This window comes from Phyllobates terribilis, unplaced genomic scaffold, assembly GCF_046119375.1.
Source record: "Phyllobates terribilis strain yellow unplaced genomic scaffold, ASM4611937v1 Scaffold_3__8_contigs__length_932513732, whole genome shotgun sequence".
NCBI lineage: Eukaryota > Metazoa > Chordata > Amphibia > Anura > Dendrobatidae > Phyllobates > Phyllobates terribilis.
Window position 1 is genome coordinate 494,971,102 of NW_027362763.1, and position 23,090 is coordinate 494,994,191.

The window sequence follows — 23,090 nt, forward strand, 5'->3', positions numbered from 1 at the left end:
AGCACTTTTTTGGTTTTGTAACCTCATTGAGCTTTGAACTTCATAGCCAGGTGTATGCAATCATGAGAAAAGCTACTTAAAGTGGCCACTTGCAAGTTGTTCTTCTGTTTGAATCTCCTCTGAAGAGTGGCATCATGGGCTCCTAAAAACAACTGTCAAATGATCTAAAAACAAAGATTATTCAACACAGTTGTTCAGGGGAAGGATACAAAAAGCTGTCTCAGAGATTTAACCTGTCAGTTTCCTCTGTGAGGAACATAGTAAGGAAATGGAAGAACACAGGGACAGTCCTTGTTAAGGCCATTAGTGGCAGGCCAAGAAAAACATCAGAAAGGCAGAAAAGAAGAATGGTGAGATCAGTCAAGTACAATCCTCAGACCACCTCCAGAGAGCTGCAGCATCAACTTGCTGCAGATGGTGTCACTGTGCATTGGTCAACTATACAACGCACTTTGCACAAGGAGAAGCTGTATGGGAGAGTAATGCGAAAGAAGCCGTTTCTGCAAGCACGCCACAAACACAGTCGGCTGAGGTATGAAAAAGCACATTTGGAGAAGCCAATTTCTTTTTGGAAGAAGGTCCTGTGGACTGATGAAACCAAGATTGAGTTGTTTGGTCATACAAAAAGGCGTTATGCATGGCATCAAAAAAACACAGCATTCCAAGAAATACACTTGCTACCCACAGTAAAATTTGGTGGAGGTTCCATCATGCTTTGGGGCTGTGTGGCCAATGCCGGCACCGGGAAGCTTGTTAAAGTTGAGGGACACATGGATTCCACTCAGTATCAGCAGATTCTGAACAATAATGTTCAAGAATCAGTGATAAAGTTGAAGTTACGCAGGGCATGGATCTTTCAGCAAGACAATGATCCAAAACACCGCTCCAAATCTACTCAGGCATTCATGCAGAGGAACAATTACAATGTTCTGGAATGGCCATCCCAGTCCCCAGACCTGAACATCATTGAACATCTGTGGGATCATTTGAAGAGGGCTGCCCTTGCTCGGCGACCCTCAAACTTAACTGAACTGGAATTGTTTTGTAAAGAGGAATGGTCAAAAATACCATCATCCAGGATCCAGGAACTCATTAAAAGCTACAGGAAGCGACTAGAGGCTGGTATTTTTGCAAAAGGAGGATCTACTAAATATTAATGTCACTTTTCTGGTGAGGTGCCCATACTTATGCACCTGTCAAATTTTGTTTGAATGCAGATTGCACATTTTCTGTTAGTACAATAAACCTCATTTCAAGGCAGAAACATTACGGTGTCGAACAGTTATTACATATATCAAACTGAAATAGCTGTTGCAAAAACACCAATTTTAAGAAAACATTAAGCTTAAGATTAATAGGGGTGCCCAAACTTTTTCATATAACTGTATCTTGTGATGGATATGTAGAAGGTGCTGGAGTTTTTCTAATCTACTTCTTAAAATTTTTTTATACTAGTTTTTATTTCCATGCATTGGAAACATTGCACACTGTTTTCTAATTGAAAACATGAGGAGAAATGTATATAATTTTTAACTACTTTACAGAAAATAAAAAATGAACATTGGGCTGTTTTAAAAAAAAAATAGTGTCTGCATTTGTCTTTACAAACTCACAATATGTGCTCTTTTTTTAAGGATTTAGCATTCCTGTCAATCGCTAACGTAATATTGAGTTGTATACCCACAGTTTTTTATAACTGCTTCACATCTACGTTGCATAGTCAAGCAACTTCTGGCACCTGTCAACTGTTATTCCAGCCCAGGATGCTTTGACTACATCCTACAACTTTTTTGCCATTTGTTGGCTTTGCCTCAAAAAGTGGCATTTTTATGTCACCCCAAAAGTGTTCTATCGGACTAAGGTCCGAGGATTGGGCTGGCCACTCCATAATCTCAATTTTGTTAGACTGGAACCAAGATTTTGCTTGTTTACTGGTGTGTTTAGGGTCATTGTCTTGTTGAAACACCCATTTCAAGGGCATATCCTCTTCTGAGTCAAGCAATATGACCTCTTCAAGTATTTTAATATATGCAAACTGGTCCATAATCCCTGGCATGCGGTAAATAGGTCCAGCACCATAGTAAGAGAAACATGTCCATGTCATGATGCTTGGACCACCAGGCTTCACTGTCTTCAGAGTGTACTGTCGCTTGAATGCAGAGTTTAGGGGTCGTCTGATGAACTGTCTGCAACCCTTGGACCCTAAAAGACCAATTATACTTTCATCAGTCCACAAAATGTTTCTCCATTTCTCTTTTGGCCAGTTGACGTGTTCTTTGGCAAATTGCATCCGCTTCAGTACATGTGTTTTTTTTTTTTTTAAACAGTGGGACATTGTGAGGACTCCTTGCTAAGAAATTAGCTTCACACCGGCATCTTCTAACTGTCACATTACTCACAGGTAACGTGAGACTTGATTATCCTGGAGCTGATCACTGGCTGAGCCTTTGTCATTCTGGGTATTCTTCCATCCATTCAAATGGTAGTCTTCCATTTTCTTCCACGTCTCTCTGGTTTTGCTTTCCATTTTAAAGCATTGGAGATCATTTTAACTGAACAGCCTAGTATTTTCTGCACTTTTTTATAAGTTTTACCCTCTCCAATCAACTTGTTAATCAAGGTACGCTGTTCTTCTGAACAATGTCTCTAATGACCCATATTTCTCTGGCTTTCAAGGAGAAATGCATGTGCAACATGTGCTGCCTTCACCCTAAATAATGGCTACTTGATTCTCATCATTTTCTTCACAGAATGACTGACCTCACTAATTGAACTCCACACTGCTATTATTTTGAACACACCCCCTTTCAATTAATTTTTCAAGTACACAGACTCAAAAACATGCAGATCATGAATGCTGAGTCTGTTGGTTTTCTTAAACTCTAATGCACCAACTGGTAAATTGTTTAACATGTGGTAGTATAATTTAGACCAAAAACAGTGATTAATCTGGTTAATCATATTGGACTGCTATTATTTTGAACACTACTGTATAATATAGTTGTGCTCAAATGTTTACATACCCCGGAAGAATTTTCCTTTCTTGGCCTTGTTTCATCCTAACCTGTGACCTGTTTGCTTGTAATCAGTGTGTGTGCATATAAGCCAAGTGAGTTTCTGGGATCCAGACAGAATCTTGCATCTTTCATCCAGCCACTGACGTTTCTGGATTGTGAGTCATGGGGAAAGCAAAAGAATTGTCAATGGATCTATGGGAAAAGGAAGTTGAACTGTATAACACAGGAAAGGGATACAAAAAAATATCTAAGGAATTGTTAATGCCAGTCTTTATTTTGGCACATAATGTCTAACACTACTACAAGCATGCTTCAGGCAAATTTGGTAGAAACATGATTTTGCTTTTTTGTGACTAGAAAGCGTAACATATGTTCCAAATTTGTGTTTATATGTTGTAGGAAAGTCAGGAGGAAGACTCTAAGTTACAAATCGATGAAACTGCAAACTGGTGAATGGTTTGAAGACCTTAAAGCAAAGCACTTTTTAGAATACCCCAATGCCACAGATATTCTTCAGGGTGTTCTCAATCAAGAAGCTAACTCTGGTATATTTTCAGGCTTAATTTTGGTTATATATAAAAATATGACTTTGTCACACCGCTTTTTTGTTAAGACTACAAAGATTGATTTGTACAACCAGACAAGATTTTAACATTACAGATTAATTAGTCAAGTCCAATAGATTTTTATTATTTTGTTTGGGCTCTAAGTCTCCTTTTGGAGAGTGGCAAGCCAGGCATGTCAGAGTGAGAAGAATTATGCACCATGCATGCTCATCTGTAAAATTAAATATGCAAATTGCCTCTTCAGAGAGGAAGAAGTCTTGAACTCTAATGCCACCTATAGGAAGTACTAGAGTTCAAATCCTCTTTCTCTCTGAAAAGGCAATTTGCAAATTATTTAGTTTAAAATTCACTTTCTTCCTTGTATACTAATCAATTGGATATTTAACTTTATAAGATATCTAAGTATCTTCATTACGTACTTGCTGTCCTCAACTGTTTGTTATATTTACACTATGCAAGATAAAAACAATTTGTTGATACACAGAAACTGTTAACTTTTAAAATAGTGTATCATTATGGACTATTAGTCTAGGCAAGTTAAAGGGAATCTGTCACCACTTTGGAGTTATCAGACCTCTACTATGGGCATACAAGGTATAGAAAAGTAAATCTATACATACCTGTATGGCCCATAGTAGAGGTTTGATTTCAGAGAAAAGCGCTTTAATCAATCCTGTTTTGTACAGGCTTGGTGTCCGGGGAACGCCAAGCAATCCCCGCCTATGTGCTTATTATTCCCCCAAATCCCTACCTATATTCTTAATGATCATATGCCCCCCTCCTTTGCACGTCACAGGGCCCTGTGTAATGTGCACTGTGCTCCCTGACTTCCCGGGTATGCGCAAAGCCGGGGGAGTCACTGTCACTTCCCGGTGCCTGGCAATAGAACCCTGCAGCGCAGTGCACAGGCAGACGGGGCCAGGATTAATCAAACCGCGCTCTATGTGCGGCGCTTCGCACATGCCCTTGAAGTCAGTTTAGCATATACGGCAATTTGCCCTCCTCTAATGGACTATTTAAGATTTTGTAGATTAAAGACATTCCTTTAGTATTGGAATTCACATTATTTAAAAAAATCTGAAACTGACCATTAGTGTTTCTTTTATCTAAAGAGAATGACACTAGAAAATGCCTAATTTGCAAATATTGATAGAAACAACTTTTACTCTTACCATATTTATTTCTATTAACATCATATGACATAACGACTGATCGATTAAATATATCTGCTAATGTATTAATTCCACTCATCTACCATGGTACTAAATTTAAATATGGGATAAGAAATTCCCAATGGAAATACTTGCCAGCGACATAGACCAATTCTTTCTAGCCCAGTTGTTCCAAGCAAATATAGTTGCCACTATAGGTGGTAAACACGGAGAGAAGACTGTTGCCTTTAGATATTAAATATCACGTTTTCTTCTCGTATAACGATAATTAGCATAAAAGGATTCAATTTGCATCCATCTATGAGAACCTTCTTCCAACCACCATTCCTTCGTTGAATCAAAAATATCAGTGTCACGGGTGTATCAGATTTGACACAGTTGCCCTGCAGTTGGTTGCAAACGACATCTTAGATGTGAGGCTGCCTCTAGGACCTAGCGGCTACATCCCTCTGGTAATTAGCTCTCTGGCCTGGGTGTATATATACCTAGTGTGTCTAAGAGAGGTGCTGGCTATATTTATTTCTACTTGTGAAGGCTTAACAAGAGCAGTACTTAGTCCTCTATGGAGCTTAAGGCCGAGTTAGCTTTTGTCTTGAGTTATCTAAAGCTAAGCATTCTCCCCCTGTTTGTCTACTCTTGTTGTCTATAGAGTTTAGTGGAGATCGACTAGTGCTCATCTCCTCCCATCCCTAGCCTTAGCCATATGCCAGGGAAAGACAGGGCGAAGCACGCGTGCGACAATTGCTGAGGAGGCAATATAGGGACGGTAGTTGAGACAGGGTGACATTAGACCAGACTAGGAGGTCTCCACTTCCCCCTTTCCCTAGTGTCTGGGCTCCCTTTCCCTCTTCCCTCTGTGTTGCGCAAAGTTTTTCCCACACCTGGCGTGACAAGCAGCATTATAATTTACCAAAACATTTGGAACTCTCATGTTCCTCAATCTAAAAGGTTAGGAGATAATATTTTTTTGAGACTTTTTTGTTTTTTTCCCCCACTCATATAAATTTCCCGATTAATACTTGAACTTTATTAATCAACTTATGGGGAATTTTTAAGAGATTACATCCAAATAAATATAATAATTTGGGAAGCATTTATCCTAGCTATCCATGATGGGGGAATTGTCAAGTATCTTTCCAGTTCAGTTTCAAGTGAGTGATATATGGTATTGAAATTCTCCTGTACCAATAAATGTGTAGATGTAAGAAATATACCTAAATATAGAATTCCCTTTTCAGCCCACATGAAAGGAAATAAAGTCTCCAACTTATTTTTAGTTTGATAGGTAATATGTATAGGAAAAATTTATGAAACAGCATCAGATTTTAATTAATGGTCTGGAGGATTTTTTTCACATTTGTACATGTTAAGATAAAGTCCTCTGCATAAAGTCTAGTTACATGATCCAAATCACCGACTTTTATGCTTGAAATATCTAGGTTAGCACGGATGGACTCCGCTATGGGCTCCATAGCCAGAGCGAAAATAATTGGCGATAATGTACACCCCTGGCGGGTTCCATTAGTGGTGCTGAATTTAGATGACATAAACCTGAAGCTGCCACCACTGCTATAGGATAAGAATACCAGGATCTAATTGCAGATCTAATAAAACCAAATACAACAAATTTTATGGGAGCTATTATTCTCTATTATTCACACACCTGACATACAGTACTGACCAAAAGTTTGGACACACCTTCTCATTTAAAGATTTTTCTGTATTTTCATGACTATGAAAATTGTACATTCACACTGAAGGCATCAAAACTATGAATTAACACATGTGGAATTATATACTTAACAAAAAAGTGTGAAACAACTGAAAATATGTCTTATATTCTAGGTTCTTCAAAGTAGCCACCTTTTGCTTTGATGACTGCTTTGCACACTCTTGGCATTCTCTTGATGAGCTTCAAGAGGTGGTCACTGGAAATGGTTTTCACTTCACAGGTGTGCCCTGTCAGGTTTAATAAGTGGGATTTCTAGCCTTATAAATAGGGTTGGGACCATCAGTTGTGTTGTGCAGAAGTCAGGTGGATACACAGCTGATAGTCCTACTGAATAGACTGTTAGAATTTGTATTATGGCAAGAAAAAAGCAGTTGAGTAAAGAAAAATGAGTGGCCATCATTACTTTAAGAAATGACGGTCAGTCAGTACGAAAAATTGGGCAAGCTTTGAATGTGTCCCCAAGTGCAGTTGCAAAAACCATCAAGCGCTACAAAGAAACTGGCTCACATGAGGACCGCCCCAGGAAAGGAAGACCAAGAGTCACCTCTGCTTCTGAGGATGTTTATCTGAATCACCAGCCTCAGAAATCGCAGGTTAACAGCAGCTCAGATTAGAGACCAGGTCAATGCCACACAGAGTTCTAGCAGCAGACACAATTCTACAACAACTGTTAAGAGGAGACTTTGTGCAGCAGGCCTTCATGGTAAAATAGCTGCTAGGAAACCACTGCTAAGGACAGGCAACAAGCAGAAGAGACTTGTTTGGGCTAAAGAACACAAGGAATGGACATTAGACCAGTGGAAATCTGTGCTTTGGTCTGATGAGTCTAAATTTGAGATCTTTGGCTCCAACCACCTTGTCTTTGTGCGACGCAGAAAAGGTGAACGGATGGACTCTACATGCCTGGTTCCCACTGTGAAGCATGGAGGAGGAGGTGTAATGGTGTGATGGTGTGGGGGTGCTTTGCTGGTGACACTGTTGGGGATTTATTCAAAATTCAAAGCATACTGGATAAGCATGGCTACCACAGCATCTTGCAGCGGCATGCTATTCCATCCGGTTTGCGTTTAGTTGGACCATCATTTGTTTTTCAACAGGACAATGACCCCAAACACACCTCCAGGCTGTGTAAGGGCTATTTGACCAAGAAGGAGAGTGATGGGGTGCTACGCCAGATGACCTGGCCTCCACAGTCACCAGACCTGAACCCAATCGAGAAGGTTTGGGGTGAACTGGACCGCAGAGTGAAGGCAAAAGGGCCAACAAGTGCTAAGCATCTCTGAGAACTCCTTCAAGATTGTTGGAAGACCATTTCTGGTGACTGCCTCTTGAAGCTTATCAAGAGAATGCCAAGAGTGTGCAAAGCAGTCATCAAAGCAAAAGGTGGCTACTTTGAAGAACCTAGAATATTAGACATATTTTCAGTTGTTTCACACTTTTTTGTTAAGTATATAATTCCACATGTGTTAATTCATAGTTTTGATGCCTTCAGTGTGAATGTACAATTTTCAAAGTCATCAAAATACAGAAAAATCTTTAAATGAGAAGGTGTGTCCAAACTTTTGGTCTGTACTGTATATACTCACTTCTTCATCATCATCATCATGTCTCCGGTGGCAGTGGTGGTGCCTGGTGTTGGCAATCAACAGCAGAGGATGGGCTGTACATACACAGGAGAGCTGTCATCCCTGCACTGTCCCTGCTAAATCCCCTTCACCTCCCCCCTAGTCCCGACTGCTGAGCTGCTGCTTACATTGCAGGAGCCCCCTCCCCCCCTGTAATACCAGCAGCCACAGATGGGAGAGGCTGCAAGTCTCTCCCCTCACTTCAGGCCCGCAACTTGTTGTCCTCCACAGACTGGGCCCCGCTCCCTGTGCCCTCATGCTGTGTGATCACTCGAACAGTAGGATTTCTCTGCACTGATGCCCAGGAGAAGCAGGGAGTGGGAGGCAGAGCTACAAGGCATCACACAGCAGCACGGAAAGCCAAGTGCCTAGCTGCGTCCCTATCGGGAGAACAGCTGAGACAGGACCCGGGACTGGGCCCTCAAATCAGGACAGTCCCAGGGAATACGGGACGGTTGGGAGCTATTAATATATGCTATAACCTCTCAGTTCCATTATAACCTGAAAGTCCAGCAGGACTCCTGTGACTTCTTCCACTTTAAGTCTTTGACCATTCCAGTTCTATTTTCTTCTAATTACCATTAATTGAAGACAAGATTGCAGAGCTAGAGGCAAGCAAATTCCATTTTTGCAGCAAATTTTTATGCTTGTAATGGTGTTTGACATACATACGTTGATCCTGAATTAATAATCACCATTTTAACAGGAAATCTCCATCTATATATGGTATTATTGTTTCTCAAGATTTTAGTCACTTTCATAATTTATTTTCTTTTGGAGAGTGTTGACATAGATAGATCTGGGAAGACCAGTATATTTTGAAAATTGACCGCCAAATTCGTTTTTTCCTTAAATTCTGCAAGAAAGTTTCCTTGGTTTTATAAAAATGAAATCTAGCCAAAATGTCCTGTGGCAACACAGGATTAAGATTTTTAGGTTTTGGGATTCTATGAATCCTATCTATCAAGTCTTGGAGTTCTAATTAAGGAATAACCAACTGCAGCAATTTACAAAAGTGATTAGCCAGATCTGTATCCTGAATAGATTCAGAGACTCCCCTCATCTGTACATTGTTAAGATGGGATCTATCTTCTAGATCTCAAATCTTGCCTTAAATTAATTTAACTCTTCTTCTAAGGCTGCATTAGAATCTATCAAATCATTATGTAAAGAAGCATATTCTGCCATTTTTGTTTTAATATGTGTCATGCGATCTCCTAAAGAATCTATTTCCCCCTTTAAATCTTTCAACATGTCATGAATATCTTCCTGTTAGGAACTAAGAAGAGATTGCATAGTTTTTTTAATCTATACGATAAAACTGACCTGGCAATATGACAGATATATAAATACAATAATACAAATTTTTATTTCTATAGCGCCATATTCCGCAGAACTTTACATTTTAGAGGGGACTTGTACAGCCAATAAAAAACATTAAAGAATAACAATAATCACATAAATCGACAGATACCAGAAGGAGAGACCGCCCTGCTCGCAAGCTTCAATTTATGAGAAAATGGGGGAGACAGAAAAGGTGGAAGGTAACAATTGCTTGCCTTTTATGGTTAACCATCAAAGTAATAAATAGAGTAATCAGTGATCACTAGTAATGAGCGAACGTGCTCGCCACTAGTGTTGAGCCACCCCCGTAGTGTTCGAGTTCGGTTCGGTTCGTCGAAAACCCGTGTGTTCGCCGAACTGTTCGTCGAACGGTTCGTCGAACACCTTCGAACACCGTTAAAACCAATGGCAGGCAAACAAAAACACATAGAAACACATAGAAAACACCTTCAAAGGTGTCCAAAAGCTGACAAACTGCTCAGAAGACACAACTAACACATGGAAAAGTGACAAGTACATATAGTCATGCGAAAAGAAAAGAGGTGGAGGAGAAAAAGGAGGGGGAGACACAGATATAGGCATGTCATGCCCTTCTAAAATCCAAAAAGTGAGAAGCCGAGACGGCCAGTCCGCTCCTGCCCGTGCCACCTCCGTGTCGCCGGGTTTGTGCCAGAGCCGCGGTGAACCCTGACGGCCAGCCCCCCTCTCCCAATACTGGTGCCTGTCCGCTGGTGGGTCGAGAGAGCCCCCCTGTGGTGGAGGCAGCTCTAAGCTTTTTAATTTAAATTGTCCCTCTAATTTGAATGAATACACTTTAAATCCATTTACAAGGATCTATTGGAGGGCAAGTCTCATGCCAGCAGCCGCGTAATTCCAGCTCCAGTAGCGTCCACTAAAGCTGCTGCAGTTAAAAAGCTTTTATAAGGATCGAGCTCGGCTGTCCACCGCAAGGCATCCTAGTGCCAGTCCCAGCCCCTATGCCTTGGGGTGCCTCCTGATGCTCTTCACTAAGTATCCCGTGGTCCCGAAGCATTTCCTTTGAAAAAATTAAGTGTCCAAACTACAGGTGGTGTAGCTTGCTTAACAGCCGGGATAATCCGCTGACTAGCAGACACTGCTACTAGGCACAAAGTATTTCCTGGGCTAGATGCAGTTAAAAATTTGTAAGTAGATACTCTCGTTGGATGCTGAGAAAGCATTCCATAGAGTCTCCTGGCATGCCATATATGATTCTCTTAAAAAGCTTGGGGTAGGGGTCTAGGGGACCCTTTTATAGCCAAAATCACGGCCCTGTATCACAATACGTCACCTAGGCTGAAGATAAATGGAACTGTAGCACCGAGGGCTCGGTTGCTACAGACGTATTGCACCTCACCCAGAGGTGTGATATCTCACTCTCAGATAAGGATGGAGTGTGGATCAGGACCCGACACCTGCATGCATTACACCACATTGCCGTGGGGCAGGGCGACCAATATGCCCCTGAGATGGGCACGACAGTCCCTGTCCCTGGCTGGAGTGGGGGGAGGGAACACTGAGGAAGGGGAACCCTGCAGTGCAGGAGCAGGGAGGAAGCAGTTCCTGGGTGCATTGAGAAGGGAGTATAAAAGGTGGGCACCATCTTAGTTCAGTGCAGAGAAGTCTGAGCAGAAGTGGCAGGGAGCAGGGGCTCTGCATGAGCTCTGCTCCGGAAGCGGGCCTAGTAACAGAGGCCCAGGCCTGCAAGAGGGAGAAGGAAGGAAGAGGAGCGGAGAAGGCTCCAGGAACGAGGAATGAAGGGATCCCAGGGGTGCGGACGGGCGAGTCGCCACCGCACGCCCGAATCCACCTGCGTGGAGGGGTCAGGCCAAAGGGGGAGACCGGTCCCCGAACTAGTGGAGGCAGGAAACGACCCTCAGCTAGAAACCGGAGGCTCTGACATTTATGTGGCGCAGCCCCTTGCTCCACCCGCTAGGAAGGCACCACATAGGGTCAGGGAAACTGGCGCCAAGTCTACCAAGAGGAGGTCCGAGGCAGCCGGACAGAAGTGTTGGTAAGAAAGGCCAGACAAAGGACACACAAAGGGGGTCCTGTGAAGCGCTCCAAAGTTATCTGGGAGTTGTCTGAGCCCCTCACCTGGTGAGCACAGTACGACGTGGGCAGCCGTTACCTGCAGACGTGGTCTGGATAATAAGAACTGTGAGTAAAGGCCCTGAACTGCATCACTGACTCCGTGTCGTTACTGCTGCTGCCCTGCACCATCACCCCCATCCTCCGCATACACTGCCCTGAGGCTATACTCCTCCCGTGGGGAGTTATGCTACGCTCTGCTGCACCCACAACACCAGCCTTAGCGGTCTGCCCTGTAGCGGCGGTTCACTCTGACCGCAATCCACGGGTGGCGTAGTCGGACATTTAAACATCAAAACCACATAAATAGTTCCGCCACTGGTTTGACCGCCCTGAGCCACGGAACCGGATCGCCGCCACGAAGACTACAACCACCAGCATCCACCAAAAAGGGTCCGGCTCCGGGTGTCCCAAGGCCCAGGGGGTGCGTCAGAACATTTTCATCACCTTTCACAATCACCAATGGGACAAGGCAGGGATGTCCTCTGTCCCCTCTCTTATACATCCTAGTGACGGAGCACCTGCTCTCATCAATTCGCCATAACCCCAATATTAGGTGGATTGAGGTGGGAGGCACCGAGTACAAGTGCTCTCTATTTGCTGATGATGTCCTAGTATATATCACTCAATCACTTATATCCATCCCTGCTGTTATGGCTGAAATAGATCACTTTGTTACATGGTAAAATTTTAAAATCAATGCAGCGAAGTCTGAGGCCCTCGATGTCTCCCTCCCTAAATCCATATAGGATTCCATCCAGTCCAACTTTCCCTTTGCCTGGCCCTCACAGGGTATCAAATACTTAGGAATTCCTATTCATAGAGACCTCTCCCATCTATGTTATCTTAATTTTGGGCCCTTTATTGAACAATTCCATACAGACCACGGTTGGCAAGTTAGAACTGTAAGATTCACTACGTGAACCACTGGTGTCTTGTGGAAAAGCACATGTACACCGCGTTCCAAATTATTATGCAAAAAGTGTTTAGGAGTGATAAGGGAAGAATTTGTTTGTTTGTCAGTTAAACTCATTGATGGTGATGTGTGTCAGGGCTCTTTATATCACTGTAAGCAATTAAAGACACCTGTGCTAATTAGTTTGGCAGGTGTGTCCAATGAAAGGCAAGACTACTTAAGAAGGCTCTCTCACATTATTAAGCAGCCTACATTTTCTGCCAAAATGGGAAAGAAAAAGGATGTGTCGGCTACTGAGTAGCAACAAATTGTGGAGTGTTTAGGTCAAGGCATGACTACAATCAACATTGTGCGATGATCAGGATGAAGTGTCTTGTCAATCAAGAAGTATGTAGCTGATTCACAGTACACACGTGTGCGTGCTGATAAGGGCAAATTGAGGACTCTTTCCTACAGGCAATTACGTCAGGTTGAAAGAGCAGCGGCAAAAAAGCCTTGTCATAGCAGCAGACAAGTTTTTGAAGCTGCTTGTGCCTCCAACGTCCCCCGAACAACAAGATGCAGGGTCCTTCAGAGGTTTGCAGCTGTGCATATGCCATCCTGTCGACCTCCTCTATCCACTTCACACAAGCAGAAACGGCTCCAGTGGGCCAAACATTACATGAAGACTGATTTCAAAACTGTTTTGTTCACGGATGAGTGCCGTGCAGCGCTCGATGGTCCAGATGAATGGAGTGGAGGATGGCTGGTTGATGGACACCCCACGCAAACACGGCTACAGCGCCAACAAGGAGGAGGTGGAGTAATGTTTTGGGCTGGAATCATGGGGAGAGAGATTGTCGGCCCCTTTAGGATCCCTGAAGGCGCTAAAGATGAACTCCATAATGTATGTGGATTTTCTCAAACAGCTCTTCCTGCCATGGTTCAAGAAGAAGAACCGTGTATTTCACAGCAAGATCATTTTTCTGCACCATCTCATGCTGCACATAAAACATCTGCATCTCTGGCTGATATGGGCATAAAAGGGGACAAACTTATGGTGTGACCCCCATGCTCCCCTGACCTCTACCCCATTCAGAACCTTTGGAGCATCATTAAAAGGAGTGTCTATGATGGCGGGAGGCAGTTCACATCTAAGCAACAGCTCTGGGAGGGTATTCTGTCCTCATGCAAAACAATTGAAGCAGAAACCATCCAAAACCTGACAAATTCAATGGACGAGAGAGTTCAGAAGCTCCTTTCGAACAAGGGGTCCTATGTGAAAATGTAACATCACCTAGAATAAAGTTTTGAGTTGAAAACTGTTTGATTTCAGTTTCTAACAACCTGCTAATGCTTATAATTTCAAAAATGACCATTTTTTTGGTCTTTATTAAAATGAAAAGGTTGATCGAAAAGTTTGGGGGATCTAAGAGTGTGGCAACCCAGTAGTCATGATTACTTCGAATTCTAACAATATGAGGGTCATGCTGCAGGTAGTGCAGCAAGAAGGCACTTATGTGTCTTGCGCATCTCGGAGCCCCAAAATTATTTTCCGGGCTAGATGCAGCTAAAAATTATTTTTAATTTTAAATCTGGTGAAGCTTATTATAGATGGCCTAATAGGATCAGTGCTGCACACTGCTACAAAGCCCAAATTATTTTCCAGTCAAGATACAGATAAACATGATTAGTAATTTGAAAGCTTAAAACGGTTGGTAGGGTGATTTTAACCAATCATCAAGCTTTTACTCTCCCCAGGATGACACAGGGGTAGAAAAGTCGTTTCGGATCCATGATTTGTTCATCTTTATGAACGTGAGTCTGTCTACATTATCAGTGGAGAGCCGCGTGCGCTTATCTGTCAGCACACCACCAGCAGCGCTGAACACACGTTCAGACAGAACGCTGGCTGCGGGGCATGACAAGATCTCCAAGGCGTAAGTGGCTAGCTCCGGCCATTTATCCAGATTGGAAGCCCAAAAAGAGCAAGGGTCCAGTGACACAGTCGTGGCTTCAATGTTTACTTGGAGATACTCCTGTACCATCGTCTCTAGGCGTTGACTATGTGTCAGACTTCTTGTCTCCTGTGGCCTTGCAAAGGATGGGCTAAAAAAGTGGTGAAATGATTCCGCAAAATTGATGTTACCAGCAGATACTGTGGTTCTGTTACGGTTTGAGTGCTGAACACTTGACGGTCCCACGGTTGGCAAGTTTGAACTGTGAGATTCACTACGTGCACCACTGGTATTTTGTGGAAAAGCACATGTAAGATTCTGCAACAGTCTCTGCTGATACTCCTGCATGCGTGCATCCCTTTCTATGGCAGGAATAATTTCTGCAAATTTACTTTTGTACCGGGGATCTAACAGTGTGGCAACCCAGTAGTCAGGATTATTTCTAATTCTCACAATTCGAGGGTCATGTTGCAGGTAGTGCAGCAAGAAGGCACTCATGTGTGTTGCGCATCCAGGAGCACCAAGTCCCTGTTGTGTTGGTGGCGAGGTAACAATCATGCTTCCTTCCTCTGTCCTCTCCCCCCAACCTCGCACAACAGAAATGTGATCAAGGTCTCCCTCATCTGATGAGTCTTCCATCAGTTCGTCCTCCACTTCTTCCTGGGCTCCTGCACCTTCCTCACTAGTTTGGCTGCTACCATGCGCCCTGGTAAAATCATCTCCCCACCCTCACATGTCTGCCGCCCTGGTGCTGCCGACCGTCTGGACCTTGCAGATGTTAGCCCTTCCGCATACAACTCCTCCTCCTCTACTTCCTCCACCTCCTCTTGTGCCACCACCTGACTCCGAATTCTGTTTAACATGTGCTCCAGCATGTAAATCACCGGAATAGTCATGCTGATAACGGCATCATTAGCACTAAACATCTTCGTCGCCATTTCAAAACTGTGCAGAAGGGTGCATAGGTCCCTGATCTGAGACCACTCCTCCAGCGTGATTTGCCCCACCTCTGAATCTCGTTGGCCCAGGCTATACGTCAGAACGTATTGCACCAGGGCTTGTCGGTGCTGCCACAGTCGCTGCAACATGTGCAGAGTTGAATTCCACCGGGTAGGCACATCGCATTTTAGCCGGTGAAGTGGCAGGCCCAACGACTTCTGTAGAGATGTAAGTCGCTGAGCTGCGGGATGCGAACGGCGGAAGTGAGCACACAGCGACCGTGCCCTCTGCAGAAGGCCATCTAGTCTGGGATAGTGGGCTAAAAATTGCTGGACAACCAGGTTCAACACGTGAGCCATACAAGGCACGTGTGTGACATTGCCCCGGCGAAGGGCCGCACCCAGGTTTGCAGCATTGTCGCACACGGCCTTCCCTGGTTTCAGGTCCAGTGGAGACAACCATTCATGAAATTGGTTCTCCAGAGCTGACCACAACTCCTCAGCTGTGTGACTCCCATTTCCCAGACATTTCAATGTAAAAACCGCCTGATGACGTTGAGCCCTACTGCCAGCATAGTAAGGAGGTGTGCAGGATCCCTTCTGCGCAGTTAGAAAGCTTGTGGCATGACCAGACAGCCTTTGGGTGCAGGTGGAAGACCGAGAGGAGGTTGAGGAGGCAGAAGCAGTGGAGGAAAAATGACATAAAGAGGATTGACGCACAACTCGTGGGGACGGCAAGACTTGGACAGCAGCCCCTTGTCCTGCTGTCACCATAGTTACCCAGTGCCCAGTCAGCGACATGTAACGCCCCTGTCCATGCCTACTCGTCCAAGTGTCTGTGGTGAAATGCACCCTGTCACACACAGAGTTTCTCAAAGAAGCGGTGATGTTGTGTGCGACATGCTGGTGGAGCGCAGGCACACCTTTCTTTGAGAAGTAGTGCCGACTGGGCATCTGGTACTGGGGCACTGCGACGGACATAAGGTCTCGAAAATCCTCTGTGTCCACCAGGCGGAAAGGCAGCATTTCTGTAGCCAAGAGCTTGCAGATGGTGAAATTCAACCTCTTAGCTTTCTCATGGCTAGGAGGAAATGGTCTTTTACTTGTCCACATCTGAGGGACCGAGGGCTGGCTATTGTGCTTAGACGGGGTTGATAAGGGTGTCCCCGGCAAACTGCCGGTCTGTGAGGAAGATGCAGGCGGACATGTTAGGTTGCCTTGATCCAAAGGTGGTGCTATCGATGTCGGACAGCGCTCAAGACCAGCTGGTGTTACCACCTCCAAAGAAAATGATGACCTGCCAATCACGCTGGCTGTTGCGGGTAAAGAGGTGGCAGGTCTGCGCCCCAAAACAGGTGTGACTGCTGTCCCCCCAGTCACAGAGGATGAAGAGGCCGCGGATGCACAAGATATGGCAGACGGTGGTTGGCCCGGCCGGCTAGACCGCATTGTAGCACACTGAGCTTCCCACTGCAACTTATGCTTCATGTCCATGTGCCGGTTCATGCATGAAGTACTCAAACTATGTATTTTTTGGCCTCTACTTAGCTTTTGCTGACAAATGTTACAGATAACACGAGTTGGGTCATCTTTATCGATCTGAAAAAATGCCCAGGCTATGCAAGGCTTAGCACCCATGCGACCTGAAGAGCCACCACGACTTGTGGTGAGAGGCAGAGTTGTGTTTGAGGATGCAGTTGTTGACGTGCTTCCAGTACTACGTCTCTGTCCAGGAAGGCGCAACCTGACCTCGTCGTCACTAGCATCTTCCTCCACCTCCTCTGCTGACCTCATCTCTTGGCTGACTGTGGGTTGACAGTAAGTGGGATCTCCGACCTCATCATCATCACCCTGTGCGTTATCACACCCGTCGTCCTCAGAGCCAACCTGTTCCTGCCCTGACAAAAAACTAAAGTTGTCGCTCCAATCAGGTATTTGAGTCTTATCATCGTCTTCCTCATTGTCTCCACCAACAGGAGTTACAGTTTGGGAATGAGGGTCTACATTATGGTCAGAACCTTCTGCGTCTGGTCCTGGATCCGACTCATAAAGATTCTGGGCATCAGTGCAGATCATTTCCTCGTCTGGATTCACAGAAGCGCTGGAGTCGACCTCTGATTCCCAGGCTATAGTATGAGTAAACAGCTCTGCAGACTCAACCATCTGTTCTACCTCATACTCAGACGGGCAGCTGGAGATTTGGGAGCTGTGAGGAAGCAAGTGCGATTTGGGTGACACCTTTGAGGACTGGAGTATTTGTGATGTTGAAGTTGATGTGGAGGAGAGCCCACTTAAAGGAGCACTTGATATCCGTTGAAGCACCTGCTGTTTTTGTGCCTCATCTGGAATTTGTAGCGATTGGCGTGGCCGTAAGAAAGGGATCTTATCACATTGTCCGCTAAAAGAAGTAGACATTTTAGTTTGGCTGGAAGATGGTCTTTCTTCTGCACCTACCCCACGGACACAACCTTTTTTCCCCTTCCCAACACGCCTATTCCCCTTTCCACCAGCAGCAGGCCTTTTTCCACTCATTTTGGTGGTTAACTATTTCACAACTCTGGAGTTGTTTGCACAAAAAAACAATGGATGGTAACCGAGCAGAGCTGAGTGGCCAAACTGTGGTATTAGGCCAAAACTATTGGCTGGGTTAGATGCAGAAAAAAATTATTTTTAATTTGCAACCTGATGGAGGTCAGTATAGATGGACTAATAGACCAAGTCCCACACACCACTAGAAGCCCAAATATTTTTTCAGAGCTAGATGCAGAAATTTTTTTTATTCAATTTGCAACCTGATGGAGGTCAGTATAGATGGACTAATAGACCAAGTCCCACACACTGCTAGAAGCCCAAATATTTTTTCAGAGCTAGATGCAGAAAAAAATTATTTTTAATTTGCAACCTGATGGAGGTCAGTATAGATGGACTAATAGACCAAGTCCCACACACCGCTAGAAGCCCAAATATTTTTTCAGAGCTAGATGCAGAAAAAAATTATATTCAATTTGCAACCTGATGGAGGTCAGTATAGATGGACTAATAGACCAAGTCCCACACACTGCTAGAAGCCCAAATATTTTTTCAGAGCTAGATGCAGAAAAAAATTATATTCAGTTTGCAACCTGATGGAGGTCAGTATAGATGGACTAATAGAATGATGCTATGCCCAAAAGATTTTACTTCACTAGGTGCAGTAAAAAAATTGGTATTCTATACACAGGTGGTATATCTTGCAACACAGATAGGCTACTCCACTGACTAACACACTCTGCAATAGGCCAAAAAGGATTAGCTTTGCTAGATTCAGCCAAATGCTGTGAAAAAAACTTGCACAGCACTGGCACAGACCTGCCTGGCAAAAACTGATAGGAACTGATGTAACCTAGTCCTGAAAAGGACTCCAATTACAATTAGTCTTTACTCCCACAATCTATCTATTTAAGAGCACAGACCTGCCTGATAAAAGTCGTAGGAAATGCTGTAACCTAGTCCTTAAAAGGACTGCAATCACAACTATTCCCTACTCCCAAGCTATCTGTATATTTGTGCGAAAATTGGCTTGAAATTAACAAGGTACAGCGCACACAGCAACAGCGGTGCCGTCTAACACGCAGCTGCAGCAGTGAGAAAATGGTGGCGACGGGGAAAATGGCTTGGTCTTATAGGGCAAGGACATGTGACATACACTGCCAATCACACATGCCCTTGCTTGTGTGAAAAAAAGCACTTCGCTCCGTGTGTGCGCTGCTGATAGGCTGACAGATTGCACCTCCCCACTGCAAATGCGGGAAAGAGAAAAAAAAATGGAGATCTTCATTGTTCCTGCAGAGATCCATCCCCTGCCCCTCCCCCCGCCCCGCTGTACACTCAAACTGCGTATTAACATTAATTTTCATCATTACTGAGAAAAAATCCAGTTATGATTTTGGTGCACGAACAGTTATCGAACATAACCTCGAACAGCCGAATTTTTCTCAAATTGTTCGTGTTCGCCGACCGGCTCGAACACCGCCCAAAACAGCTCGAATTTGAGATTGGCGAACAGTTCGAGTAGAACAACGCTCATCTCTACTCGCCACTACTTGGTACTCGCCCGAGCATCATGGTGCTCGACAAGCTCGGCGAGTATTTCCGGGTTGCTTGGGTGGGAACTTGGGTCCCCTCCCTGCATGTTTGGTGCTCTTAAGAGAGCCAATGAACATGCAGGGATTGCCTGCCATGCACTGTAATGCCGTAGCCTGTTGGTTGTGGGCATTACAATGATTGGCTGGCTGCACAGCGTCATCAGGTGAATATCAGACCTGGCGCCGCCATGCTCATCAGTCACTTCGGATCAGACAGTATAGGGAGAGCTGCTACTGAGCTAGGGAGAGATTTGCTTGTGTATTAGGTAGTGTAGGGAGAAAAAAACGTACATTACACATATCCATCTTAACAAATAGTCCTTTTGAGGATTAACTAATACATCTGCAGAGATATCAGGCAGGCAGTGTATATAGGCAGGCAGGCAGTGTATATAGCAGACTGCAGTGCACATAGCACAAGAGGCTCCATTCCAGTTCTGTCGGCTGCTGCTGATAGATATTTCTAGAAATAGGCCCAGGTCTCAGGGGCCAGGAATAATTTTTTTTGCATCTTAATCCTCATTATCTGCTTAAAAAGCAATCCAGAGAACACGGTTTTTCTGCGCCATTTGCTTGTTGGCACTGCAGAATACAGCTAGGTCCTTAACATATTACAGCGCTAAAAATCCATCTATTTAAAACTGTGTTTTCTCCGTCACATGGATTACATATACGTTTTCAGAAAATACTGCCATTTCTGGCCTCTATTGAAAAAAATTTCAGTGTGTGAGTGAAGCAATTCACACCAGTTTGCTGGTCAAACTACTTACCTACAGGCCAGGTATTCAAAACTCTGTTTTCTCCGTCACACGGATCACATATCAATTCGCTCCAAACTCAGTCATTTGTAGTGAGCGTGGAAGATATTGTCCTCCATTTAAAATGGGCAAGGCACGTGGCAAGGGACGGGGAACTGGACGTGATGGTAATGGTGCATGCAGAGGCCAAGGACAAGGCCGTGGGCAAGCCGAAATTGTGCCACAACAAACACCCACATCTTCTCGCCTGACCTTCCTGTCCCAATTGCTAGGGGACTGCAGCACACCATTATTGAACCCAAAGGAATGTCAAAAGGTTGTTGGTTGGATAGCGGATAATGCTTCCAGTCACTTAGCAGCCACCACCACCACCCTGTCTTCCACACGGTCAAGTCTTAGTAGCCGAGAGTCTGGACTGCATATTCCTCACCCTGATCCTCCTTCCTACCACCATTCCGAGTGCCCAGAGACAACTGATCCCACACTTGGACACTTTGAAGAGCTGTTTACTTTTCCATTTATAGATTCGGGCCTCTCGCCCGGTCCACTTGAAGCAGGGCAAGAGGAGATAGCGTATAGCGATTCCCAAATATTTGAGCAGCCACGGTCACATGAAGGTGACGGTGGGAAAGTGTCACAAGAGTTGGACGATGATGAGACACAATTGCCAGAAAGTCAGGAGGAGGACCAGGGTGTGGAAATGGAAGACGAGGTGGTGGATGATATAGTAACTGACCTAACCTGGCAGGAGGACATGCAGAGCAAGGACAGCAGCACACAGGGGTAGGGAGGCAGAGCATCCCAACAGGCAGTAAGAAGCAGTGTGGTGGCTGCAGACAGAAGGCAGGCAACCGTTCCCCGTAACACAAACATGAAGGAAGTTGCCAGTACAACTGTTAGGTCTTCCCGAGTCTGGTTGTTTTTTTAAAGACTCTGCCGATAACCCCAAAAAGTCCATTTGCAACACCTGCCAGGCTAGCATCAGCAGGGATGGCAAAATGACCAGCCTAACCACCACCAGAATGATCAGGCACATGGCAGCAAAGAACGCAACTTTGTGGGCCGAACCCCAGGGTCCAGGAACAGTGTCTGCGGGTGGCACCATTGCTTCTTCCACTGTTGTGCATGCAAGCCAATCTCCTGTCCATGGGGCATGCGAAGACGCCTCCTGCCCTGCACATGTCGTTGCACACTCTCAAGTAGCAGCATCAGGTAGCACGTCCATGTCCTTGTCCCTGCGCAACGTTCAGTTGTCCATACCCCAGTCCTTGGAACGCAAGCTCAAATATGCAGCCAACGCCCCACAGGCCACACTACTAAATTCTCACATTTCACGACTGCTTGCGCTCAAAATGTTGCCTTTTAGGCTCGTGGAGACAGAAGCATTCTGCAACCTGATGGCGGCAGCAGTCCCTCGGTACTCTGTCCCCAGCCGCCACTATTTCTCCCGGTTTGCTGTCCCCGCATTACACAAGCACGTGTCCTAAAACATTAGCTGTGCTCAACAACGCAGTTACCGGTAAAGTCCACCTAACCATGGACACGTGGACAACTGCTTGTGGGCCGGGACGGTACATCTCGCAAACAGCACACTGGGTTAACCTAGTGGAAGCCGGGACCCAGTCGGACCTTTGGACGGAACTCGTCCTCCCGTCACCAAAGATTGCGGGCCCTAGGTCAATCAGGGTTGCCCCCACGGTCTACAGCTCCTGCACCTCAGCCTCCTCATCCTCTTCAGCCTCCATCTCCGAAATGCCCACATCAGTCACAAGCTGGAAGCACTGCAGCACTGCCTCGGCCAAGCGGCAACAGGCTGTGCTGAAGCTAATATGCTTAGGTGACAAACCGCACAATGCTGAAGAGTTGTGGACAGCTCTGAAAGAGCAGGCAGATCTGTGGCTCACACCGCTGAACCTACATCTAGCCATGGTCGTGTGTGACAATGGTCGGAACCTGGTGGCGGCTCTGAGGTGAAGCAAGCTCACACACGTACCGTGCCTGGCCCATGTGCTTAACCTCGTGGTTCAGTGATTTCTTAAATCCTACCCAGAGCTGCCGGATCTGCTTTTTAAAGTATGCCCCCTGTGTGCCCATTTAAGAAAGTCAGCTACAGCTTCCGCAGCCCTTGCCGTATTGCAGCGGCATTTGCAGCTTCCGGCTCACAGACTGGTGTGTGATGTCCTCACGCGTTGGAACTCTACACTGCAGATGTTGGGAAGGATTTGTGAGCAGAAGAGGGCAGTTGTTGAGTACCAGCATCAACAAGGCCATCGGTATTCAGTTCAGACTCCACACATAAGACCTCAGGAGTGGACATGGATGTTAGACATCTGTACCATCCTCAAAAACTTTGAGGAATCCACAAAGATGGTGAGCGGTGATGACACCATAAATAGTGTCAACATCCCACTTCTGTCTTCTGAAGCGCTCTCTGCTCACAATCAAAGAGGATGCATTGCAGGCGGAGCATGATGAGATGGAGCAAGGAACCATACAGGGTAATTACACACAGCCAAGCCTCAACTCATCTCAACGTGGATTGGGTGACAATTAGGAAGTGGAGGAGGAAGGACAGGAGCTAGTTTCATGCAAAATAGACGGTACTTCCCGCACAACTGTCATACCGTCTGTTCGGTGTGCATGGCCAGAGGACAGAGAGGAGGAGGAGGAGAGCATGGTCAGTCATCCTCTTGGTGAGGACGTCTTGCCTGTTAAACTCGGCCATACGTGCCAGACTACTATCTTACGCTGCCTTTCCCATGACCATCGCGTTCTCAAAATTTTGGGTGAAAGTCATTACTGGTTGGTGACACTTCTAGACCCACGCTACAAGGAGAACTTTCTATCTCTTA